Genomic DNA, 20,734 nt, shown 5'->3' on the forward strand with positions numbered 1-20,734 from the left:
TATGTACTTCGTGCCATTTAACACTGAGGAATATCTGACAGATAAATTCTGAGTGGTTTGTGAAGGCATTGTGGCTAATAGCCAACTCTGAATAATGCTTCAGCTTCTTAACACAGGAGAAAGAGGGTAGGCAACCAGGGTCACTTAAAGATATACTTGGTCTCTAGTTCTGCTGTTGTTGACAACAGTTCGTTTTTAACAGGGCCTGGAGAACTTACACTGACACTGAAAATAAAGAGAAACAAGGCCTTGCAAAGCAATTAATTCCCTAGAATGCAGGGGGGGGGGGAAACACACAGCTGGACAGCTTCTTTTACCAAAAAAACCACTTAGTTGGAAGGTTTGCAGACATCAAGTGTGCTTCTGGGGTTTTGGTTTGCTGGGGGTTTTTTAATCTTTGTCATTGTTGTTGTTTAGTTTTGAGTTTGTGTGTGTTTGTGTTTTGTTCTTCTCTGGGTTTTGTTTGCTGTTGCTTGTTTGTTTTGCTATTTTTTCTTTTACTTTTAAAAATTCATTTAATGAGTGGAATGTATATAATAAAACACTTGCTTAACACTTACAAAGCCTATTAGAAAAACCAGATGAATAAGTTAATAACAATTACTTGCAGCATGCTTCGCCCAAGAAACAGCAAGATACAGCACCTATGTGCTGATTCCTTTGATGGACCCTTTTGGTGTCTGCATGTCCCTGTTTAGGTGCTGGATGTATCACAAAATTCTTTCTGGTGCCTTTTCCAGAGATGATCTTCTAATGTGTGTCAACTATAGACTAGTTTGTTCTCTACCATTTCCATCAGGAGATGATGGGTTAAAGAGAAATTGCATTAATAAGGTTCAGTGATGGATTGGTGTTTTGGAGGGTGGTTTTCCATACTATCTGCCTCATCCTTTAAAGGATGAGTAAGATATTTTGAGGCCAGAAACCTGTTGTATGGCCAGTCCTTGGTTAGTTCAGGAGAAAATACTCCTTAGTCTCTTTTAACCTTTGTAAGTGATGTTACCAGGTGGTACCAGTGTTACTAAGAGTAGGTAATTCCCAATTAGTTGAGGTGTACACACATACTATGATTATCCTACCTTCTCAAACACAGAGAATGAGAATCATGACATGAGTCTGTGAGTAAGTCCACAGAGAAGCAATGGTAAGGATTCCCTGTGCAACAGCTGGGCAGTGATATCTGAGAGCAGTTATCCCTCAGGGGGCACAAGGATTTGTAACTCTCCATGCGAGAAGGGAGAGATAAGTTCCATTTACTGTGTGTACCACAGGATTAACACAGTAAGCATATAACAAATAATAATTTCAATTATTTACCTTTTTTTTTTTTTTTTCACCCCTTCTTCTTTCTCTTTGGATGGTAGCAATATTCAATTTACCTTGTGGCCCATAAATCCAACAGAGCTATTGCTTTCTTTGTAAGAGAGAATAATTGCTGCAGATTATCCCCCCCTTCAGTGCAGAAAGAGGTAAAACACTGAAAACAAAAGAAAAAAGACAAAAGTAATAGCACATATATTTTACAATAATTCAGTAATGCACTACAGTAGTATTATACATGCCACATATGCAAATAATACAAATGCACAGTAATTGATTAAATACATGTTGATCCTGGTACACCAAGGAGAAGACTCTACCAACTAAAGAGCAAAAAGTGGCAAAGCTTCAATAGGAACAGAACTGTGCCCCTAGTATTTACCAATACTCCTTACTGGTCTTCAGATTTGCTGGGAAACTGCTTGGGTGGGCACCTTGTAACTTAGATCAAACTAGTTAAATAGTTCAACTTAAATAGTTAAATTAGTTTAACCTACCTAAATAGTTCAAAGTGATACTTGATATTCTGCCCCCTTTTCACCAAAAGAGAGCAGAAAGTGCTTACCCAAGCAGTGAACTCGCGGCACCTAAGGGGCAGCACTGCACAGTAAAAGAGGCAGGAAAGATTAGAGAGAAGGGACCAGTTTGGGTGAGCTGGTGGTTTTTCAGCTATAGCAGCTGCAGCCAAATGGTGATATGTGTTTTCTTTATACTCTCTGCTTTCCTGCTGGCTCTTCTCGTGCATTTTCAGTCATACTAGTGAGAATGTGCCTGGTCTCCAAGGTGATGGCGTGTGATGAAGTCATCTCAGTGATTGTGGCATTTCTAGAATGGCTTCTACAGTACTACCCCAGTAACAGCATGGAAGCATAGATGCACTGCCTGCAGCTGCCTGGCCACTGTTTTGCAGCACCTCCGCCATGAATATAGTTTGCAATTAGAAAATTTTGTTCTGATGATGGCCTGTGCTCCACATACACATATATCTTTTTCTGAGAGCTACTGAGCTGGGAAATGGTGCTAGTTTTACCCTAGACTCAATATTTTCTGATTTAGAATTTCTTTATGTTGGTTGGTGTATTCTTCACCTTTGTCAGCAGTACCAATTAAGAAATGGGAGCTCATGACTCTGGCTTCTTGAAATAGAGTCAGAGAAATCCTTCCACTTAGATGAATCAAAATTCTACATGTACATTATTTGACATACCTAATTTACAGGATTATGAGTGTTGCCAGTTTGACATTTTACACTTCAAGTAAATTCACCCATAGGCACAAAGCCACTTTACACAGATTTTCTTATTTAAACAAAATGTCACCATAAGAAATAGACAAGCTTAGTAAAAATTACCACTACCCTGTAACAAAAGAACAAGTTGTGACATGAAGAACACTGGCTGTCATCTGCAGAAGTGAATATATTTGGGAAAACTTGTACAGTAACAAACTTACCCTGAATGAAATATGTCCTCTATTTTTTTTTCCTCCATGCATCCTGCATCTGTAAGATTAAGATGAATTATTATCAGTAAAACCCTGAAGTGAGAAATACATAAAGAAAATATGTAATAAGGAATTTCTTAATCATGCTGCAGATTTTTGTTGCAGAGAATGTTCCCCTCATCCATCCTAAAAATTAAAATAATAAGCATATAATAGGTTCTACTAATATATCTGCAACAATTCTTACAGCTCTGCACACATGGCCCACAGCAGCTTGATCACAGGATTATAATGATGCTTGGTGAGCAGAGGATAATCAGACAGCAGGGAAGAGGCATGAAAGTGTGCAGAGAAAGGAGAAAGAAAGTTGATGTGATCTAGTGTAGCTAATAAGCCTTCTCTGCAAGAGATTCAAATAATGAAAGTGATTCAGAATAGTTTTCCTTCCACCACTGGGACAGAGACTGATGTGATTATAATGAGAACACCATGTCTGGTTAGCACCTGCTTCAGGTTGCACACTCCAGTGGTCCAGAAGTCCAGTGGACATGTTTGTGTGCTGATTATATGAAAGGAAAATATGTGAGGACATTTAAAAAACACGTGGTGAATTGTTTGGGAATCCTTAGCATCCTTGCAGAAAATGTGAAGTCATCACATATGTTGGCCTCACCCTATATAATAATTTTGTGACCCCATAAAATTGTGAAGAAAAACACCATCTGAGATCACACGCAGAAATATTACTTCATATATATGATTCCTTCAAGAACATGAAAGGCCCAGCAAGTAATCCTTCTGAAAGTTGTTTTCTATTATTCCCAGAGTTATTCACTGCCTGTCAGAAGAACGAAGGTGACTTAGGAGAGTGCTCTCGTCATGAAAATCAGTGTTATCCTCCATCTCTCTCTGAAAACAAGAAGCCATCATCAGGTAAGATAACCACCCTGATAAAATACCTTGGAAATAAAGTGAACTTTGCCTCATGGTGTGATCTTTCTGATGTTCCTATTGAAGTTCCTGATGGATATCAATACTTGTTGATGCTCAGACATCAATGTGACTTTCAGAGATTATGCATCAAACAACATTATCCTCTACATCAGTGAACAGTCTGAAATGTGTTAAGGCTTGATCTTGTGTCTGCTGTTCGTAGGTAGATGCTTTCAGAGACACTTTCTGAACACATATTTGGGGCAGATATCTTGCAAGAATATACAAGATATCTGCAATGTGACAAGTAACAAGCAACTGGTAGCCATTTATATTTAAGAACTATTATACCTAAGAACTTTCAGACATTAGAAATTATAACAATCATCTATTGATTAGTGAAAACACTTTGGAAGATGGACTCGATGATCCTCGAGGTCCTGTCCAACCTAAGTTATACTGTGATACTGTGATACTCTACCACTGTGGAGGACAAAGACACCTTCAAGAAGATCCAGAGAGGAACTTAGTCATACTTACACACAGACTTCTGATGCTTATGCAGAGATCTGTGGCATTGTAGCATTCATCACCTTAGAAAATGTAGAGTTTTCCACCTCATTTGGCAAATACGAATATTTCTAGCCTGCTAAACCTAAGCAACATGTTCACTTCTCCCTGAATCTCCAAACACTACTGAGGCCATTTTTATTTTTTTTTTGAGGAAAGGATTAAAAAAAAATTCTGCAAATGTGCAAAATATACCTCACAAAGTTATCTGAGATATTGGTGGAGGCTGGACACAGCATTTTCCTACAGCTATGGTGGTGACATCCTGTTACTGGTCATGCCACCAGTACAGAGCTCCTTGTCCAAAATGCCACATGTGGATGGAGTTTCCTTCTCACATTGGGTAGTAGCCAAGAGAAGTGTGCCACTGTGGAAGTTAATGTAGAGGGTAGTAGTAGAGGGCTGGAGCAGCTCTCCTATGAAGACAGACAGGGAGTTGGGGCTGCTCAGTCTGGGGAAGAGAAAGTTCGGAGGAGATGTTATTGTGGCCTTCCAATATCTTAAGGGGGCTGGTGAGGGACTTTTTAGGGTGTCAGGTAATGGATCAAAACTAGAAATGGGTAGATTCAGATTGGATCTTAGGAAGACCCCATGAGGGTGGTGAGACACTGGAAAAGGTTGCCCAGGGAGGTGGTGGAAGTCTCATCTGTGGAGTTTTTTAAGGCTAGGCTGGATGTGGCTGTGAGCAACCTGCTGTAGTGTGAGGTGTCCCAGCCCATGGCAGGGGGGCTGGAACTGGATGATCCCTGAGGTCCCTTCCAACCCTAACAATCCTATGATTCTATGAAATGGCTTAGCTGATGAATGGAAAGGTTACATATCAACAGCAAGGAGATGCACACTTAAATAGGGGATTTGCACATCCTGATGTCATGAAATTAATTTGTATGCTGTAATTATTCCTTAGATGTCCACCTCAGCCGAAGGCCTTGTGATACACAGCACAAGATTTAAAAAGTCCATATCAACTGCACACAGAAAGAAAGTTTTGAGAGTTCACATGAAAAGGTTGTGGTGGTGATGAAGAGTGGTAGGAATTATTGATTTTTTTTTTCCCCCCATTGCTTTTCCACTTAATATGACAGCCATTTGAATCAAACCAGATGTGAACAAGATACTGTAGAGACTGCACAGAGTCCATTAAGAATTAAATGATATAAACTCAGCAACAAAGAATAGCAACAAAGAAACTCCTAGATTGATACTCTTATGACACTCTGAATCATTTTAAATAGCTCCCCATCTCATATCAATCAGAATGTGAGTGCTCAGGGCAGCTTTTGTGCTTTCAACAGGAGTCTCACAGCTTTGACTTATACTGACTTAATACAGCCAAATACTGCTCAGAGTTCCTCTGAAGTTGCTCTTGGTTGTCCCGAAGGTTCAGTGTGCCCTAGTCAGCCTTAATCTTTGGAAAGCAGCATGAAGGGAGAATTTAGCAGAATCAGAGAGCTAACTCATGATCTTGTATCTTTTTTTTCCCCCTCCTTTTTTCCTTTTAGGCAATGCCATCTCAACTACAGATTTTGTTTTCCTTTTTATTTTCTCATCAAATGTAGCGCTGAAATGTCTCTTAATGCATAATTATCTTCATAAGAGCATAACTTCTTAAGGATAACTCACAATGCTGTTATAATTAAAATGCTAATAGCTAATTGACCATGTAATGAAACCAAACCAGTTCATTGTCAGTCCAAAACAGAAGAAGGAAAAAAAACAACCAGAATTATTAAACAAGAGTCAGTGACCAATCAGCAGATGCAGGACTGTTGTGTATGGTGACTAGAACCGTCCTTCAGGGGCAGAACTGTTTTGGACTGTGGAAGCTTTCTGGTCTTTTCTGACTGATCAGCAAATTTCTATATGGAGTTGTTGGAGTCAGAAGGGCAACAACTCAAGTGACAGAAAAAGAGGAGGAGGAGGAGGTCACTTGGTTAAAATTAAAACACTACAGAGACTGCTGAAGGAAGGATCACTAAGTGCCATTCTACATTCTCTGTTGCTTTGTATGCTTCCATTTCACGTTTGACCTATTCAAATTGCAAATTCTTTAGAGGCAGCAGCTGCTGCTTAATAACATACACATTTTCACTACAGGATCTTCATTGCATAAATAGCAATGTATTCCTTTAATAAATAATAACTTGGAAATACTGTGTATACAGAAAGGTAGTCACAGGTATCTGTGGTGACATATATCTAAACACTTCAGTTCTCTCTTAAAGTGTTATTGCTTCTTATTTTTAAGTCTGCAATTTACAAAGTGTCTAAACAGCTCAAGATGACCTTACTGCTTTGACACTAAATCACACAAAGAGCTTCTAGTGTCAAAACAGTAAAAAGAAATGCCAAGAAATCTATGAATACGTCACTGCAAAATAAAGCCGTCAGCTCCTGCTTAGAGAAACATCAGATTTACATTTACTTCAACAAGTAGTAAACAGTCCTGACAAGTGAAATGTTTCTTATGCTTCATCCCTGAGAGGATTTAGGGGAAGAAAAATGCTGCTGTTTCAGAGAGGTTCAAATGTAGGTCAGGATGCCACTAGGAGGACAAGTCTGTTTGAGGGAAGCAAGTGTGCCCTGTGGTACTTCCCTGTCTGATCCAGATGGGATGGCTCTACTCATACAAATTGCCTCTGGTCCCCCTCCTCTTCCCTCTGCCCCATGGACAAGTTTTTCTTGAATGCCTGGTGCAAGTCAAGAGACTATGAGTTGCAGGCAGCCACTACCACTTGCTACCAACATGCAACAGGATTTTTGCTTGCATCAAGTTCAATGTCAGGACACTGCTTCACTCCACAGGATAAATAGTTTGTGGCTCCTCAGAGGGTGTTTCCCACTGAGCTGTGTACAGAGTTTAATACATGACACAAATACACAAATACATATCTGAACAATACACTAAGTAAATCAAGTAGCCTTTAAATGCTGCCATTGGGTTAGTTTGATACCTTGGCCAGTGGGAAAGTTAAACTTCAAAGTCTATCCATCTCTTGGTTTGGTACTTTGGTCACTGGAAGAGTGGCCTTGGCCCTGTTAACAGTGTTTAGTGTAAGATCACAGCTCACATCTCCTATTGTGCTGATTTGTATTGAAATGTGGAGCAGTAATGATCTTTGGTTTTTAAAATCTGGTTTACCACTTGGTTTCATAATCCTAATCGTACTGAAGAGTTATTCTTTGCAACATATCCTATTATGCTTAGTTTAACTTCATAACTGTAGGTAAATCGTTCTAAATATGCTTGGCTAAATATGTTTTGGTTTTAGCTGAACACATATGCCACAGTCTAATATCACTTTGGACATGTAAGCAGTACCAGGAGTGCTGCAGGAGATGAGAAGCCCAAAAGATTCCATTACAAATGCTCTGTCTCCTAGCATTTTCTCATCTTTTTGAGCTACTCATGAATTTGGGATAGGCATAGATCCTTTTGCTTTATATTCCTCTCAGGCTGTATTCATTTCTTGTTCTTGTTTGGTTTGGTTTTCCTTCAAATTAGGATATGCTCTTTTGATTGCAACATACATTTCTATACTGTGAATCCAACACTTTTATTTCAGGATTATGATATAAACACAAACTGCTGTTTCTAGTCACACTTTATGCCCAGCATTGGAAAGAATGACTCTAGAAATCTTTGACAGTCAAAGGAAGTTTGGGCAGACAGGGTAACACCGACTGAAATGGTCTCTCCTTGGTTCTCTTGTCAAATGCAAAAGACTTTGAATCAGTTAATCTTGATACTATCAAGCAGTGTGCTATTCAAAATGGCTTTTCTTTTTTTTAAATAAAGATTTTTACTGTATATTAAAACTCCTAAGAACCTGCTACTCCCAGTGAATAACACTAAAGAAACATCAAACATTCTGATCTTTCACTGATGTTGACTGTCTCAATGTTAACTGTTTTGTTTTATTTTGTTCTGCCTAAAGATAATAACAAAGAAAGCAGGGTGGGGAAAAGAACGTGCTGTTCAACTCCAGTAGCCGTATATGAGAGCCTTTGTCTTCCCAGAGATCCAGATAGAATCTATCATGTGTGTGATTACATAAAGGATTATCATTCCATATCCATTCTTCTCATCTTAACTTGGAAGCTGTGCTGTGTACTCTGTTTATGCAATCCAATTAAAATGCCATCATGCTTTAAAGTAGCAGTACTCATAATATTCATGAGCAGCCCATCACTGAAAAGTCATAAGGTGCAATATTTCTAAGTCAGCTACAAGTTGCTCTTTCAGATGAGGAATTTGAATGCAAATTGGAAAGAAATCATTGCATTGTGCTGTTGATGAATACAATGGAAGAGATCCTGGACCCAATGAAACTTAAGAGAAGTCCCCACTAACTCCCACAGAGCTAGGGTATTATCCAGTACATCTGATGCTGTCTTTCACATGCATTCCTAAAGAGGCAATTATGTCCTCACCTCGTATTAGTATTTTGGTAGTGTCAAGAATCCCCAGTGAAGACTGCATTCTGATAGGTATTACACTTTAATGTGGCTTATTATTCTTACACATGTCACTCCCCAGACTACAATAGGATCACAGCAGCTATATATAGTTTTATATTAACACAGAATCAGCACCTTTCTCCTGTTTTGATTCTGCAATTGAGTTTAAGGCTTGAGCTGTAAAGTAAAATCCTCTTTAAAATGACATGCAAGGTTTCTTCCTTTCAGGGCAGCTACATTAGGTTCAAAAGCTCCTTTCAGGAGATGTTCTAGCCTTTTCTGAGCCTGCCAGTTTTCACACTGGATTTTGCACCTAGATGAGCATGCACACACATTCCCAAGCAAGTCAGAAATGTGCCAGGGAACACACAAAAGCAAATTTTCTTTCCTCAAAGTTCTTAATAGCCATGAGCCCTCAGTACTTTAAAATCTGAGAGTTTAATTTAAACGTCAGTTTCTAGCCAGCTTTAAAGGTTGCTTTAAGCAGATTTCTACACAGAAACTTCTTTTTCTCACTAAAGAAGCTAAAAAAACCACCCACCCAGGTGGCCTCTTTCATTGCCTGAAGATGTCATATAAAAGCTTTCTAAACTGAAGAATGGCTCCTGTGGAGCACAGGGCTCTCAGGTGATAGAAACCATAGCCTGTGCTCAGGACCACTGCCATCATATCCACAAGCAAAGCCAGTTGCATGTCATTTGATATTAGGCTCATACATACATGCAAAGAGCATGCCACCAAAGAAGTACTGTGCTCAGGATTTCATGAACTGGAGATATGTAATCTCACAATAAAGTCTAACCTTATTTTTATGAGATGGTTTTATTGCTATGAACAGCCAAGGAGAATTCAGAGATTCCATAGTATGAGAAAAAGATTTAAAAAAGGGGGGGGGAAAGAGGCTCCAAACCCATATCACCATTAAGATCACTTTTCTCAGTAAAATAGCTCCTTTGAAAGTTTCCAAGTGAAACTCAGGTCTCATAATACATGCCAAATTAAGTGTTCTGGACCTTCCTGATTTTGTTCCCTGAATGGTCCCATTATGAAGAACACCAGTCTTCACTTCTTCTGTAAATCAGGGCATGTCAACACCTGCCATTTCAGTATGGTGAAATGAAAATTTAAAGTGGAGTAGATATTCTTGAATAACCCCATGCTTGGACATGCCTTTGCCCTAAGAATGAAGTCCATGTCTCCTCAGGCATTCACTTCCTTCTTAACCAATGTGATGGTGTGATTTGTGTTCAGTGGAGTTTGGATTATGAGTTGTTGAATGCTAGCTAAGATCCTACTCCTTATAAATCCCTGTGTTAAATTTGAGCAGGTAGCATTAAATCATTACCTATGTCTTGAAAGAAGTTCTGTGGCATATTATAAAAGTTTTTTTCTTAGATTTCCAGTCAGTTCAAGCAGATTTGTAGAGGCAGAAGATGAGTCCTCCAAACACCAAAAACTCTAGCACACAGTCAATACAAAGTTGCTAGCACAGCAGAGTTTGAGCAAATCTATTCATTAACCTTAGACCTCATGTGTAGTCTGCTGAACATTAAATCATCTTCAGGCAGTCTGAAAGTAAATTCTTATGCTAGTCTTTATGTTGCAGTTCACCTTGCCTGGCTTTGCTTTGTAAACCAGAATAAACAGAATAGGACTGAAGGCTTTTCTGACTGCTTCAGGGAAGTTTGATGGACCTCTCTCATTGACCTTTACTCACTTTCTGTCATGGGTACTTGTCAAAATTGACAGAAGCTACTTAGACAGCTAAGTCTTTTCCATATGTCTGTAAGTTACGTCATCATCCTAAAGGTTTTTATCAAATTAATTAAAGCTGCATAAAGGTCAAGATTTGCTCTTGACAACATTGATTTGAGAAGCACTGAAAACTACTCCAAGGTCTTTCACAGCTTGCTTTGAACCCACGGTTGCAATCCATCTGAACTACAAAATGTCACAACAGTCACTTGAGGAAAATCTGCTGAAGGATTTTGCCCAACATGATCAGCATAAGTATGCCCTTTGAGTTGGTAGAGTGAAATTCATGACTGCTTAATAAAAATGAAGAGTTAAAAATGTGACTAGAAACATAGATCATAAAGCACCTTCTTTCTTTAAATAGCAGCATCACAAAGGTTATTTTATTTTTAAAGGGCAACCTTTTCTCATTTACAGAGATTCATATTTTAAATGCTGCATCTTTTTGACATAACTGAGGGCTGTATGCCATGGGTTACTTTTGAGAGATTTGATTGCTAGCCTTTCCTTATCATCTCTTTTCCTAGCTGCACCAATTTTCAAAAGTAATGTGGATTGGTCACCATTTTCACCTTCTTTGAGAGAGGCCAAAAGGTTTGAGTAGGTTTGAAGGAAAGTGAAGCTGCTTAGCAAATTGCCTCTGGCTGATTTGTCATCCTTATATAACCTAGGGAGCAGCATTAAACAATTTAAGCATATGTTACATGACATATCAGTTCCAAGCTTTAGAAATGATCCTACTTTAGGGGAAAGTAATATGAAGACCATGATAATAACTTCTTATTCAAAGGTGAGCAAAACTTAGCTGAGATGAAGGACAGTTATATAAATCTGTCTACATGAAGTAATCAGCTTGTCTTTAAACAATTCTATTGAGCTGAACAGGATCTAAGAAATCTCTAAGAGATGCAAGTAGTATTAACTTGTCCAAAAGAAAAGTAGGGAGACTGATGCTACAGCCTGTCAAGCCATGTGTCTGCTGAAAAGGAGAAGGAATTCCAGGCTATGCTCCAAAGCTTTTCTGCAGGCTGTTCTCTCTCCTACAAAATGTCCTGGGCTACAGAGCTGATCTTTTTTGGTGCTTTTCATTAGCAGTTATTTACTTCTTCATTGTAAAATAGAAGTGGTGGTATTAACAGAAGGGGTTGAAAAAACTCATTCACAGAATAGACTAAGAAATATTTGGGGTCCTTTTTGAATTTAAATCCTTTTGGAGATTTGTTACTTTCTTGGATCTGTTCCTGTGTCATCTGCCCTAGGTGATCCTGCTTTGCCAGGGGGGTTGGACCTGATGACAACTGGAGGTCCCTTCCAACCACCAACATTCTGTGACTCTCTGATTCCCACTTGGGAATATTCACTATACTACTGGTTAAAGAGGGAAGGAAGAGAGTGCAGCCCTGCAGCCATTGCTGTTGTGACTTTCAGGCAACTGCACAGTTTGAGGGTCAGTTTCCCACTGTTGATGTCTTTTTGTGTTCTTGCAGACCAGACTTTGGAGCTGAACCCCATCATCAGTACAGTCAGAAGAATCCCAGCTCCTTTCCTTAGCCTTTACTACCAGGTAATTTAGGTGGTTTGTAGCTCAGTGATACCTGGTGCAGTTTTAATTCTTCCCTTTCCTTAGAAAGGTATCTGAAGAAGACTGAGTGCCACTGAGAAGCAAGGTGACTAAAACAAAACACTGCAGTGCTAATCATGGTAGATTTAACCCACTGCCACTGGGCTGTTAAGAGATGTGCTTCAGATGTCCCTGATGCTGAGCTTCATATCTGCAGCAAAGGGACCATTAGGCTTGCCTATGTTACCCAGCCAACTGCTGTGAAAACAAGCCCAAGAAAAATCAGTGTTGTCAGCACTGGATGGATCTTCAGTCTGTGAGCCTAGGCTTCTTGAATTATGGTGCCATATACATCTATAGCAGAGTGGGTATGCACCATAAATACCACAGCCATAAAAGCATGCTTGGCTGAATTCAGCCACAGCATACTGGGTGCAGTAAAAGTGTGCAAAATTCAGAGAGCCTTGTCCCACTTGCCCCAAGACTTAATTTGGCCTGTTACCTTTCTTACCCTGTTAACATTTATTTGTACCTAATAAGGCATGAAATCATTACTCGTGGTATATGTCCTAACATTTAATCCCATGTCCAATTTTAATTGGATAGAAAGATTATCTAAATGGTTCTAATTCCCCAGGGATGTGCTTATCCACTTGTAATCACAACCCTTGAAACTCCCTTATTACTTTTTATTAAAACAAAATCCTTCATGTTTGAAATACTGCATATTTTCCAAATTGCACCAAAATGAACTTAATGCTTTAAAAAGACAGATTGCAAATTAAATTCTTACAAGACCTCCCATAAGTAATAGCTTGTAGAGCACCTTTCACATACCAAGTCCCCTGGCAATGAAATGAAAACACTTCAAACATTCAAGAAGTGTGGCTGAGGGCATCATATCTTTATAGGCCCCATGAGGGGTTTGTAAGACTCAGACCAGTAAGTATGGTTTGAGGCCTCAGCCTTAGTTATGTATATTATATAGCATGTGATCAGCTGGAAAAGAAGCACTATTTGCTGTCACCTCCTGGGCCCTAGCTGATTAAGCCACTCCATGCAAATCACCAAGAAAAGAAAATGCAAAAGGAAAGTTATCACTCATGTTTCAGCTTAGTCCTTTGGGCTACAATACAGTCAAGCCAGTCAATGAAATAGGGCAGAATTCATTTCCTGAATCAAAAGGTGAGAAACAAAGCACAGCTATATCCTCTGCTCCCTGCCCAATGGAGATCTAGTCCCTCCTGCCTTGTGCTGTCTCCTGACCCCAGCACAGGCTCAGCCTGGGAGTACCCTAGGTTCACATCAGGATGTTGTTTCACCCATGAGCAAGAGCATGCCAGTGCTTGGGCTATTTCTTCCTAGTTGGATGGGCATCACACAGACCATGGCACAAGACCATGTACAGGGAGTTTTCTTATCATTCAGAGTAGAGTCAGCACTAGTTTGAAGCCTGCTGAAAAGCAGGAAAAGAAAACCATCTAAGAGTGAAGTCTAAATGATGTAATTCAAATTATGTAAAGTATTTAAGTAGATGGAAAATAAAGAACTTTGCTAGAATGTCTGAGAACATCAACATTAACTCATAATGTTCTCCTTGAGGTAAAGAAGAAACACCAGGAGACCTTTTAAGACCCCAGTGTTCTTGTTTTCTGTTTTAGGGAAGACACTGTGAGAGCAAATGGAGGCTCAGAAGAGCCTGCCCAGCTGAAAGCACCCCCCTCTGGCAAGCACATTGCCCCTCAGGGTTAGCTGCAGTGTACCCACTCCTGACAGCCTTTTAATAGGCAAGGCAGGAGGGAAGGTGGTATTTTGTTATAGGTCTTTATAAAGTACTAAAAGGCAAATATAAAATGCTCATTACACTTGAGTAGCTCCACTCTACTTAAATATTGGCTCCAGGTTTACTTCATTATCCTCTTACCAGTAATTAAGCTACCTAGGGACAATCAGCAAATAATAAAAAGCTGTGGTAGAGGAAATTAGTTTAGACTACAAAGAATTGAATGAAATTATTTTGCAAAATAGAAGAAAGCAACAGCATATAAAAGATATTTAGCTATCTCTAGATAAATGCATTCCAAGGGCCATAATATTTCCTCTACATGAAATAGAAAAATTGAGGGTTTGGAGGAGTCCCTCCTCATTTCTCCTCCATGTAGTCTATTAGGTAAATATGGCCTTTCATTCCCACTAATGTCTGATCTGTGCACCAGTCATTTTCCTAGACTTTCCTCTGCCTACAAATCAAAGGCTAAATGCAATGTTTGACTGAAGCGTAAGTCCCCTCTCAGCCTCTATCTTCCGTCCCATTGCCTGAGGAATACAGAGATATAATGCACAGAAAAAAGTGATTTCTCCTACCTTGAGCTGGAAACGAGCAAAGAATTGGAGTCAGGTCATCCTGGAAATGAGGCTGGGAGCTTGGCTAGGCATTTCTGTGCTGTTTGGCTACTCCCACTCATGCAGGGAGACTGTACATTTCCTTACCTAGCCTAAGGAAACACTCCTGAGTCTTACCCTAGGCAGAGTAGGGCAGGACACATTAACAGGTGGGTTGAGAAGAAGTTAAATTGTTTGAACATTTGTGTTGATTTTATAGCATGTGCTCCAAAAAGCAATTAAGGCAGGACCATTTGAGGGAAGGAACAGCAGAAGTGGGGGGAGAAGATTTTCTTTCGTGCAGCAGCAGTAACTCCTGGTTAAATGATTACAGTTCATTTGTCTGGACTAGATTAGAAGACAAGTGGCACACAAGGGATGTAAAAACTATTCACTTGACTGCTCCTTCTCATCCACCCTACAAACACTAATGTAAAACCTGTGAGGGTTAATTGATTCCTATAGATGTGAGACAAAAATCAGCCATCAGAAAGCAGGTAAATTTCCAGAGGCAAAAGCCTTATACAACGTGGGAGCTACATTAAAGGAACAACAACCCATGCCCTTTTAAAAGCCAGTAGGTGACAAACCATAAAAGAAAGTGAATACCTTCATGGTGCACTTTAAAGAAAATAATGCCCTGGACCTTAAATGCCATCAAGTGTTTTCATCAGTTCTTCAGTCACAGGAAGTGGCTGTGCATGACTGGTGTTTGTAAACACGATGGACTCCTTTGATACCACAGGAGAAAAATACAGACTCTTCTCTGTGTGACTCCCAAGTACTTAATATGTTAATACAATGTTTTTTTCCACAGAACACAGCTCCCCCTCAAAAAGCTGAATTTGTTCAATTTCACACTGCAATGGGCAAATTGAAGACAGCTGGCTTTGTTCATCTGTGGGGTTTTTTTCATTTTGGTTTTGATTGATTAGTTGCTTTGTCTCAGGCCTTATTGGAAGGAGAAACAAACAAAAAATTGCAGCCAAACTGCTAACAATCTAATTAAAATTGTATTATTGTGCTGGTATTGTGTAACCTTACATTCTTAAGATATAACTGAAGTAAAGTAGTGTCCTCCCTACTCTAGTTATGAGGTCTGTGGTGACAGGTTGGACTTGATGATCTTTGAGGTCCCTTCCAACCTTAGGAATACTGAATGATACTGAAAGCCCAGTGAAAACAAATGTACTCATGGCAGGGCATGAAGATCCACCTGGGGTTAGTAGCTCTCTTATTTAATATATTGAGGCTTTAAAATCAAAAAGCCCTAAAAAGGAAGTCACGTCTTTCACTGTATTTATATCTCTATTTATATTGCCTGCTGTCCTGATGGTATTGCCATCAGTCCAGTTCAATTGTGAAGAAAAGAGATTTGATGTATTTCTGAAACCCAACCTTTCCTGAAGTCATGTGATTATGACTCCTTCCTTTTAGCTTTAGTAAGTGCTCTGTCTTCAGCAATACAATGAAACCTTAATGAATTCTAAAAGGTCAAAAGGCAAAACCTTAAAATATGTGTGAGTCTTTGAAATACAGTTTTAGTCCTTCCTTATAGTACTCAAAGGGTCTGGCTCTATATTTTTCAGTGTGCAGGATAGATAATGCTGAATACCTCAGTTACATTCACAGCCATAGGAAAACATGTCTATGCCTTGGATATATTCCCTTTGAAAAAGGCTGGTATTCTAGGAGCACCATCCATGCACTTAATTGCAAACAAGCTTTTCACAGGGTATTTTAACAGAAGCATGCTCTCATATATTGCAGAGACTAACTTGAATGATGCTTATTTCATTATTAAGACCTAAAATTAACGGCAACCTGTTTTAAAGTACTCTGTTGGGCACTTAGGCTGGATGTTAGGAAGAAGTTCTTTATAGAAAGAGTGATTGGCCATTGGAATGGGCTGCCCAGGGAGGTGGTGGAGTCACCATCACTGGAGGTATTTAGGAAGAGACTGGATGAGGAGCTTGGTGCCATGGTTTAGTTGACTAGATAGTGTTGGATGATTAGAATAGAATAGAATAGAATAGAATAGAATAGAATAGAATAGAATAGAATAGAATAGAATAGAATAGACCAGACCAGGTTGGAAGAGACCTTCAAGATCATCACGTCCAACCTATCATCCAACACCACCTAATCAACTAACCCATGCAACCAAGCACCCTGTCAAGTCTCCTCCTGAACACCTCCAGTGACGGCGACTCCACCACCTCCCCAGGCAGCCCATTCCAATGGGCAATCACTCTCTCTGTGTAAAACTTCCTCCTGACCTCCAGCCTGAACCTCCCCTGGTGCAGCCTGAGACTGTGTCCTCTTGTTGTGGTGCTGGCTGCCTGGGAGAAGAGACCAACCTCTGCCTGTCTACAACCCCCCTTCAGGTAGTTGTAGATAGGTTGGACTAGATGATCTCAAGGGTCTTTTCCAACCTGGTCTGGACTGGTCTATCCTATCCTATCCTATCCTATCCTATCCTATCCTATCCTATCCTATCCTATCCTATCCTATCCTATCCTATCCTATCCTATCCTATCCTATCCTTTCTGTAGTTTTCCTTAGCTGTTTTTATCATCAGAGTTTTGCCTGTACAAAGAAATCTGATGGGTTTGCATGTGCTATTTTTTTAATTAATGGCATGCTGAAAGTAATGGATTTTGATTATTTAAAGGAAATGAAATACAGGCAGAGCTGGTTTTAAACTGAGGTTAAAGTAAGACATTTTCCAATGCTAGGTAAAAAAATAATTGTGATGATAATATGATAAGCAGTATGACCTACAATTTGGAACTCAAGAGGTGACATTTAATGTGGCATATGAATTCTCAAGTAAATATCAGTAATGGTGCGGTTATTTTTCTCAGTCAGCTATGGTAAGTGAAAATTTGCTAGAACACTTAAATACACTTTCAAAGATGATCTCCCATAAAACTGCTAGAATGTTGTAAGCAGAATCCTTGTGGCTGTAAGCAGAATCCTCACATTACACAATTTGAAATGCTATTGCAGATAATGATGTAATAACAAATATCTTCTGCAAGAAAACAGAGTTACTAAGTATGTTCCAAAGTGGATCAGTTTAAATCCTCCCAAGAAGTGAAGTGCATTATGAAAACTGATCAGGTAGGAGCTGACAATATAAGCAAGGAGTTGCCAATATGGGATGGGATGGGATGGGATGGGATGGGATGGGATGGGATGGGATGGGATGGGATGGGATGGGATGGGATAGAATAGAATAGAATAGAATAGAATAGAATAGAATAGAATAGAATAGAATAGAATAGAATAGAATAGAATAGAATAGAATAGAATAGAATAGAATAGGAGTAGAGTAGAGTAGAATGGAATAGAATGGAATAGAATAGACCAGACCATATTGGAAGAGACCTTCAATATCATTGTGTCCAACCCATCATCGAACACCACCTAATCAACTAAACCATGCAACCAACCACCCCTTCAAGTCTTCTCCTAAACACTTCGTATTATGGTAACTCTATAAACAAGACTTCTTTTCCTGCCACTAAAATGGAGGAAAGTAAAAGTTGAAATCTTGCTAATTTTGATGCAACCTTACCTGGGATAAAATAATATTACTTTGTCCTACTAATACATTAAAAATCATAACTCCATCAAAGTCCTTTAAGTGGCTTACTCAAAGACTCCTATTCCTAGAATGCAAAGTCACCTCTTCTGCAGGAAGAACATAATTCCTTCACAAAGGGGTTGGTGTTTTGATTTTTTTTTTTCCCAGTGCACTGTATTTGCATAACTTTTACATTGATTTCTTTTTCTTTTTTAAATATTGAGTGTAAACAGAATATGGAAGGCACAATGATCACCAAGATCTATTATGGCACTGTATTTAGTTTAGAAATAATAAAAAAGGTAAATAATGAATAGGAGGCAAAGGCTTAGCTTCCTCCTCAGCCTGCTCCACATAGTGCTTTGTTCAAAGTTATTGGCATTTTCAATAAAATGTATCAGTGACTTTAGTCAATTAAAACTTTATTGTGATTCCATAGCAAGATTCATCCTGCCTGTGGAACTCGTGGGAACTTGGAAACTTCATTAATCTTACAAACTCAGGTTTCTTTTCTGCACTAGGCTTCACAAGTGTAAATATAAAGGATATGATTCTGGCTATCATTTCTCAGCCCTTTCACAGCTGCCAGGCTGTGATTGTGTCTTGACAATGTTGTTAATGGATTGCACATTCAGAAGAACAGAAAGTGTGCAGTGTTCCTACAACCTGCAGCTATTCCAGAAGACTACCAGGTATTACTGAGACATGAAAGTAAACACATGCTCAAGGCCTAGAGCTTGATTTTCAGCCACTGGCATCAGTGCAAATACACAATAGCACCAGAGAAACAATTTCAGCATTACTCAGAAGGAGTAAATCTTGTCCAAACTGCTGGATGTCACTCAGAGATCAGAAAACATAACAGAGTAATACCAGTGACATGATTGAAAGTAATAAAGCTCTGTGCCCTCAGTCTTTTCTCCATGTAGTCTTATATCCACACCACACACTGAAGGTGGCATCAACTGATGTCCTTCCTGGAGATCCAGGTAATCTGTGGGCTCTAAGCTGGGGAAAACTGGCAGCTACCCTACCAAATTCAAACAAACTTAGGTATCTTACATGCAGTAGAAGACTTGTTAGCATAGCACATACTGTGGCTCTTTTCTAGCAAAAATGACAGAGGTCTCCTATTTTTACAGGTAAATTGGTCTTTTTCTCACTGATAACATCAGTTTGGGATTCACCTCATCTTCTTCAGTTCAAAATGCTGCAGATTTTCTGATTTAATTATTCTTCATAAGAGCAGTGAAGGCAAATGTGTGTATCTTCTGTTTACCTATGTCTCCTTACATCCTTAATTTCTCTTCTTACTTTTGGCATTTTATTTGTTGGGGAGAAGTTCTGTTTAAGCATGCATTTCTTCTGCTTGTTTCAATGGAGCTAGAAAATACCTGCCCACCTGTCTTAGTTATAACAGGTGGTTATGTGGAGTAGAACAGGGATCCCTGATACAAAGAATTCCTTGAAGCACTTACCATGGGCTGTGTTTGCTGCCAGTCCCTGCTCTGTTGCAAAGAAATATAAGAATGGCAGCAGTGGCTGGCTTGGTCCCAGCCAAGAGGGGCAGCTGCAGTTTGCAAAGTGGGTGCAGCATCAGCACCATTTGATGCTCCCAACAGCTATTGAAGAATTAAGATTCAGATTAAGAATTTATGGAAGAAAAAAACCAAAATAATCTACTTACAAAAATAATAAAAAGGACAGAAGGGAAGGCAGATTGGAATTTTTCTTTAGTAAAGGGACTCTTTTTTTTTTTTCAATGTCATGGATGATAAAAAAATTTACCACCACTAGGCATCCTCTCTAGAGTACCGAAATCTTGCATCCTCCTGTGTCCTTCTGAAGACCCATGGCTTATTAGTCAGCTAACAGTGCTTTTTCTATGCCTCTGTGTAGCCTCCAGCCCTGCCTAAAGCCACACTAGACAGGTCCTTTGACATTGCTTCTTGCCAGCATCTCTTGCTCCGTCTGTGTTTTAAATGAAGCTCCCAGTTCTGATCTATCCCAATCTGAATAATACAGGAGATGGGAGGCTGCTGCTTGATGCTCAGTTAGCCAACTAATCACCTGCAAAATGATTGCACAGAAAGGACCTCTTTTATCTTTCTTAAGAAATTATATTCAGGAAACTGAAAAGATCTAAGATTTCTTCTTCCATGAGAGTAGAAAAACTTCATGTACTGCAGATCCCCCACATCCAGCCAGGACAGTATTGCTCCTTAAAAGTATTTTTATGTTCAACACACTGGGTCTGGTTCTCTGTTTGTCTTGTGACAGAAAGATGTGGCATATATCTGAAGGATTTTGTAAAGACTGTGTGATAAAATAGTAGAAAGGTATGGAGATGTCTACCAGCTCCTTTTCTTCCATGCTACTTACTGGTGCTTGACTATCACAAAGTCATCCTGATAATCTGGGTGTGTTGGGTAAGGTAATATGCGTCATGCAGTAGCATTTATACGTAAAGGAAACGTGAGTGTTCAGGGGAAAAGATGAAATCTGGGCCATGTCCTACAGAGGAAATGTTAAAAAGACAATATTTTACTTCATGCATTTATTTTTCATTTCTTTTTTACCACAGGAGATAGGGTCCTTAAAACTGCTTTTCCCCACCTCCTAAACTAGATAAGTAAATGACAGATTCATTCTTGGTTTGTGACAGTCCTCTAACCAAGCAGCTGACGTGCTGTGCTTAGTAGCATATTACATTTGCT

At 39.3% G+C, this 20,734-nt stretch overlaps 1 long non-coding RNA gene across 2 annotated transcripts in view; it reads right to left on the bottom strand.

Annotated features, from left to right (window-relative positions):
• The window catches only part of LOC137446648 (uncharacterized), a 57,555-nt gene that overhangs the window by 29,145 nt on the left and 7,676 nt on the right, over positions 1-20,734 (bottom strand). For both annotated transcript variants that reach the window (XR_010988688.1, XR_010988689.1), the window contains exons 2-3: positions 2,773-2,821; positions 1,318-1,477 (exon numbers count right to left, since the gene is read on the bottom strand). This is a non-coding gene — a long non-coding RNA (uncharacterized lncRNA). The remainder of the gene's footprint in view (positions 1-1,317; positions 1,478-2,772; positions 2,822-20,734) is intronic.

Source organism: Melanerpes formicivorus, unplaced genomic scaffold, assembly GCF_026170545.1.
Source record: "Melanerpes formicivorus ecotype bairdi unplaced genomic scaffold, bMelFor1.0.p_v2 SCAF_18, whole genome shotgun sequence".
Classification (NCBI taxonomy): Eukaryota; Metazoa; Chordata; class Aves; order Piciformes; family Picidae; genus Melanerpes; species Melanerpes formicivorus.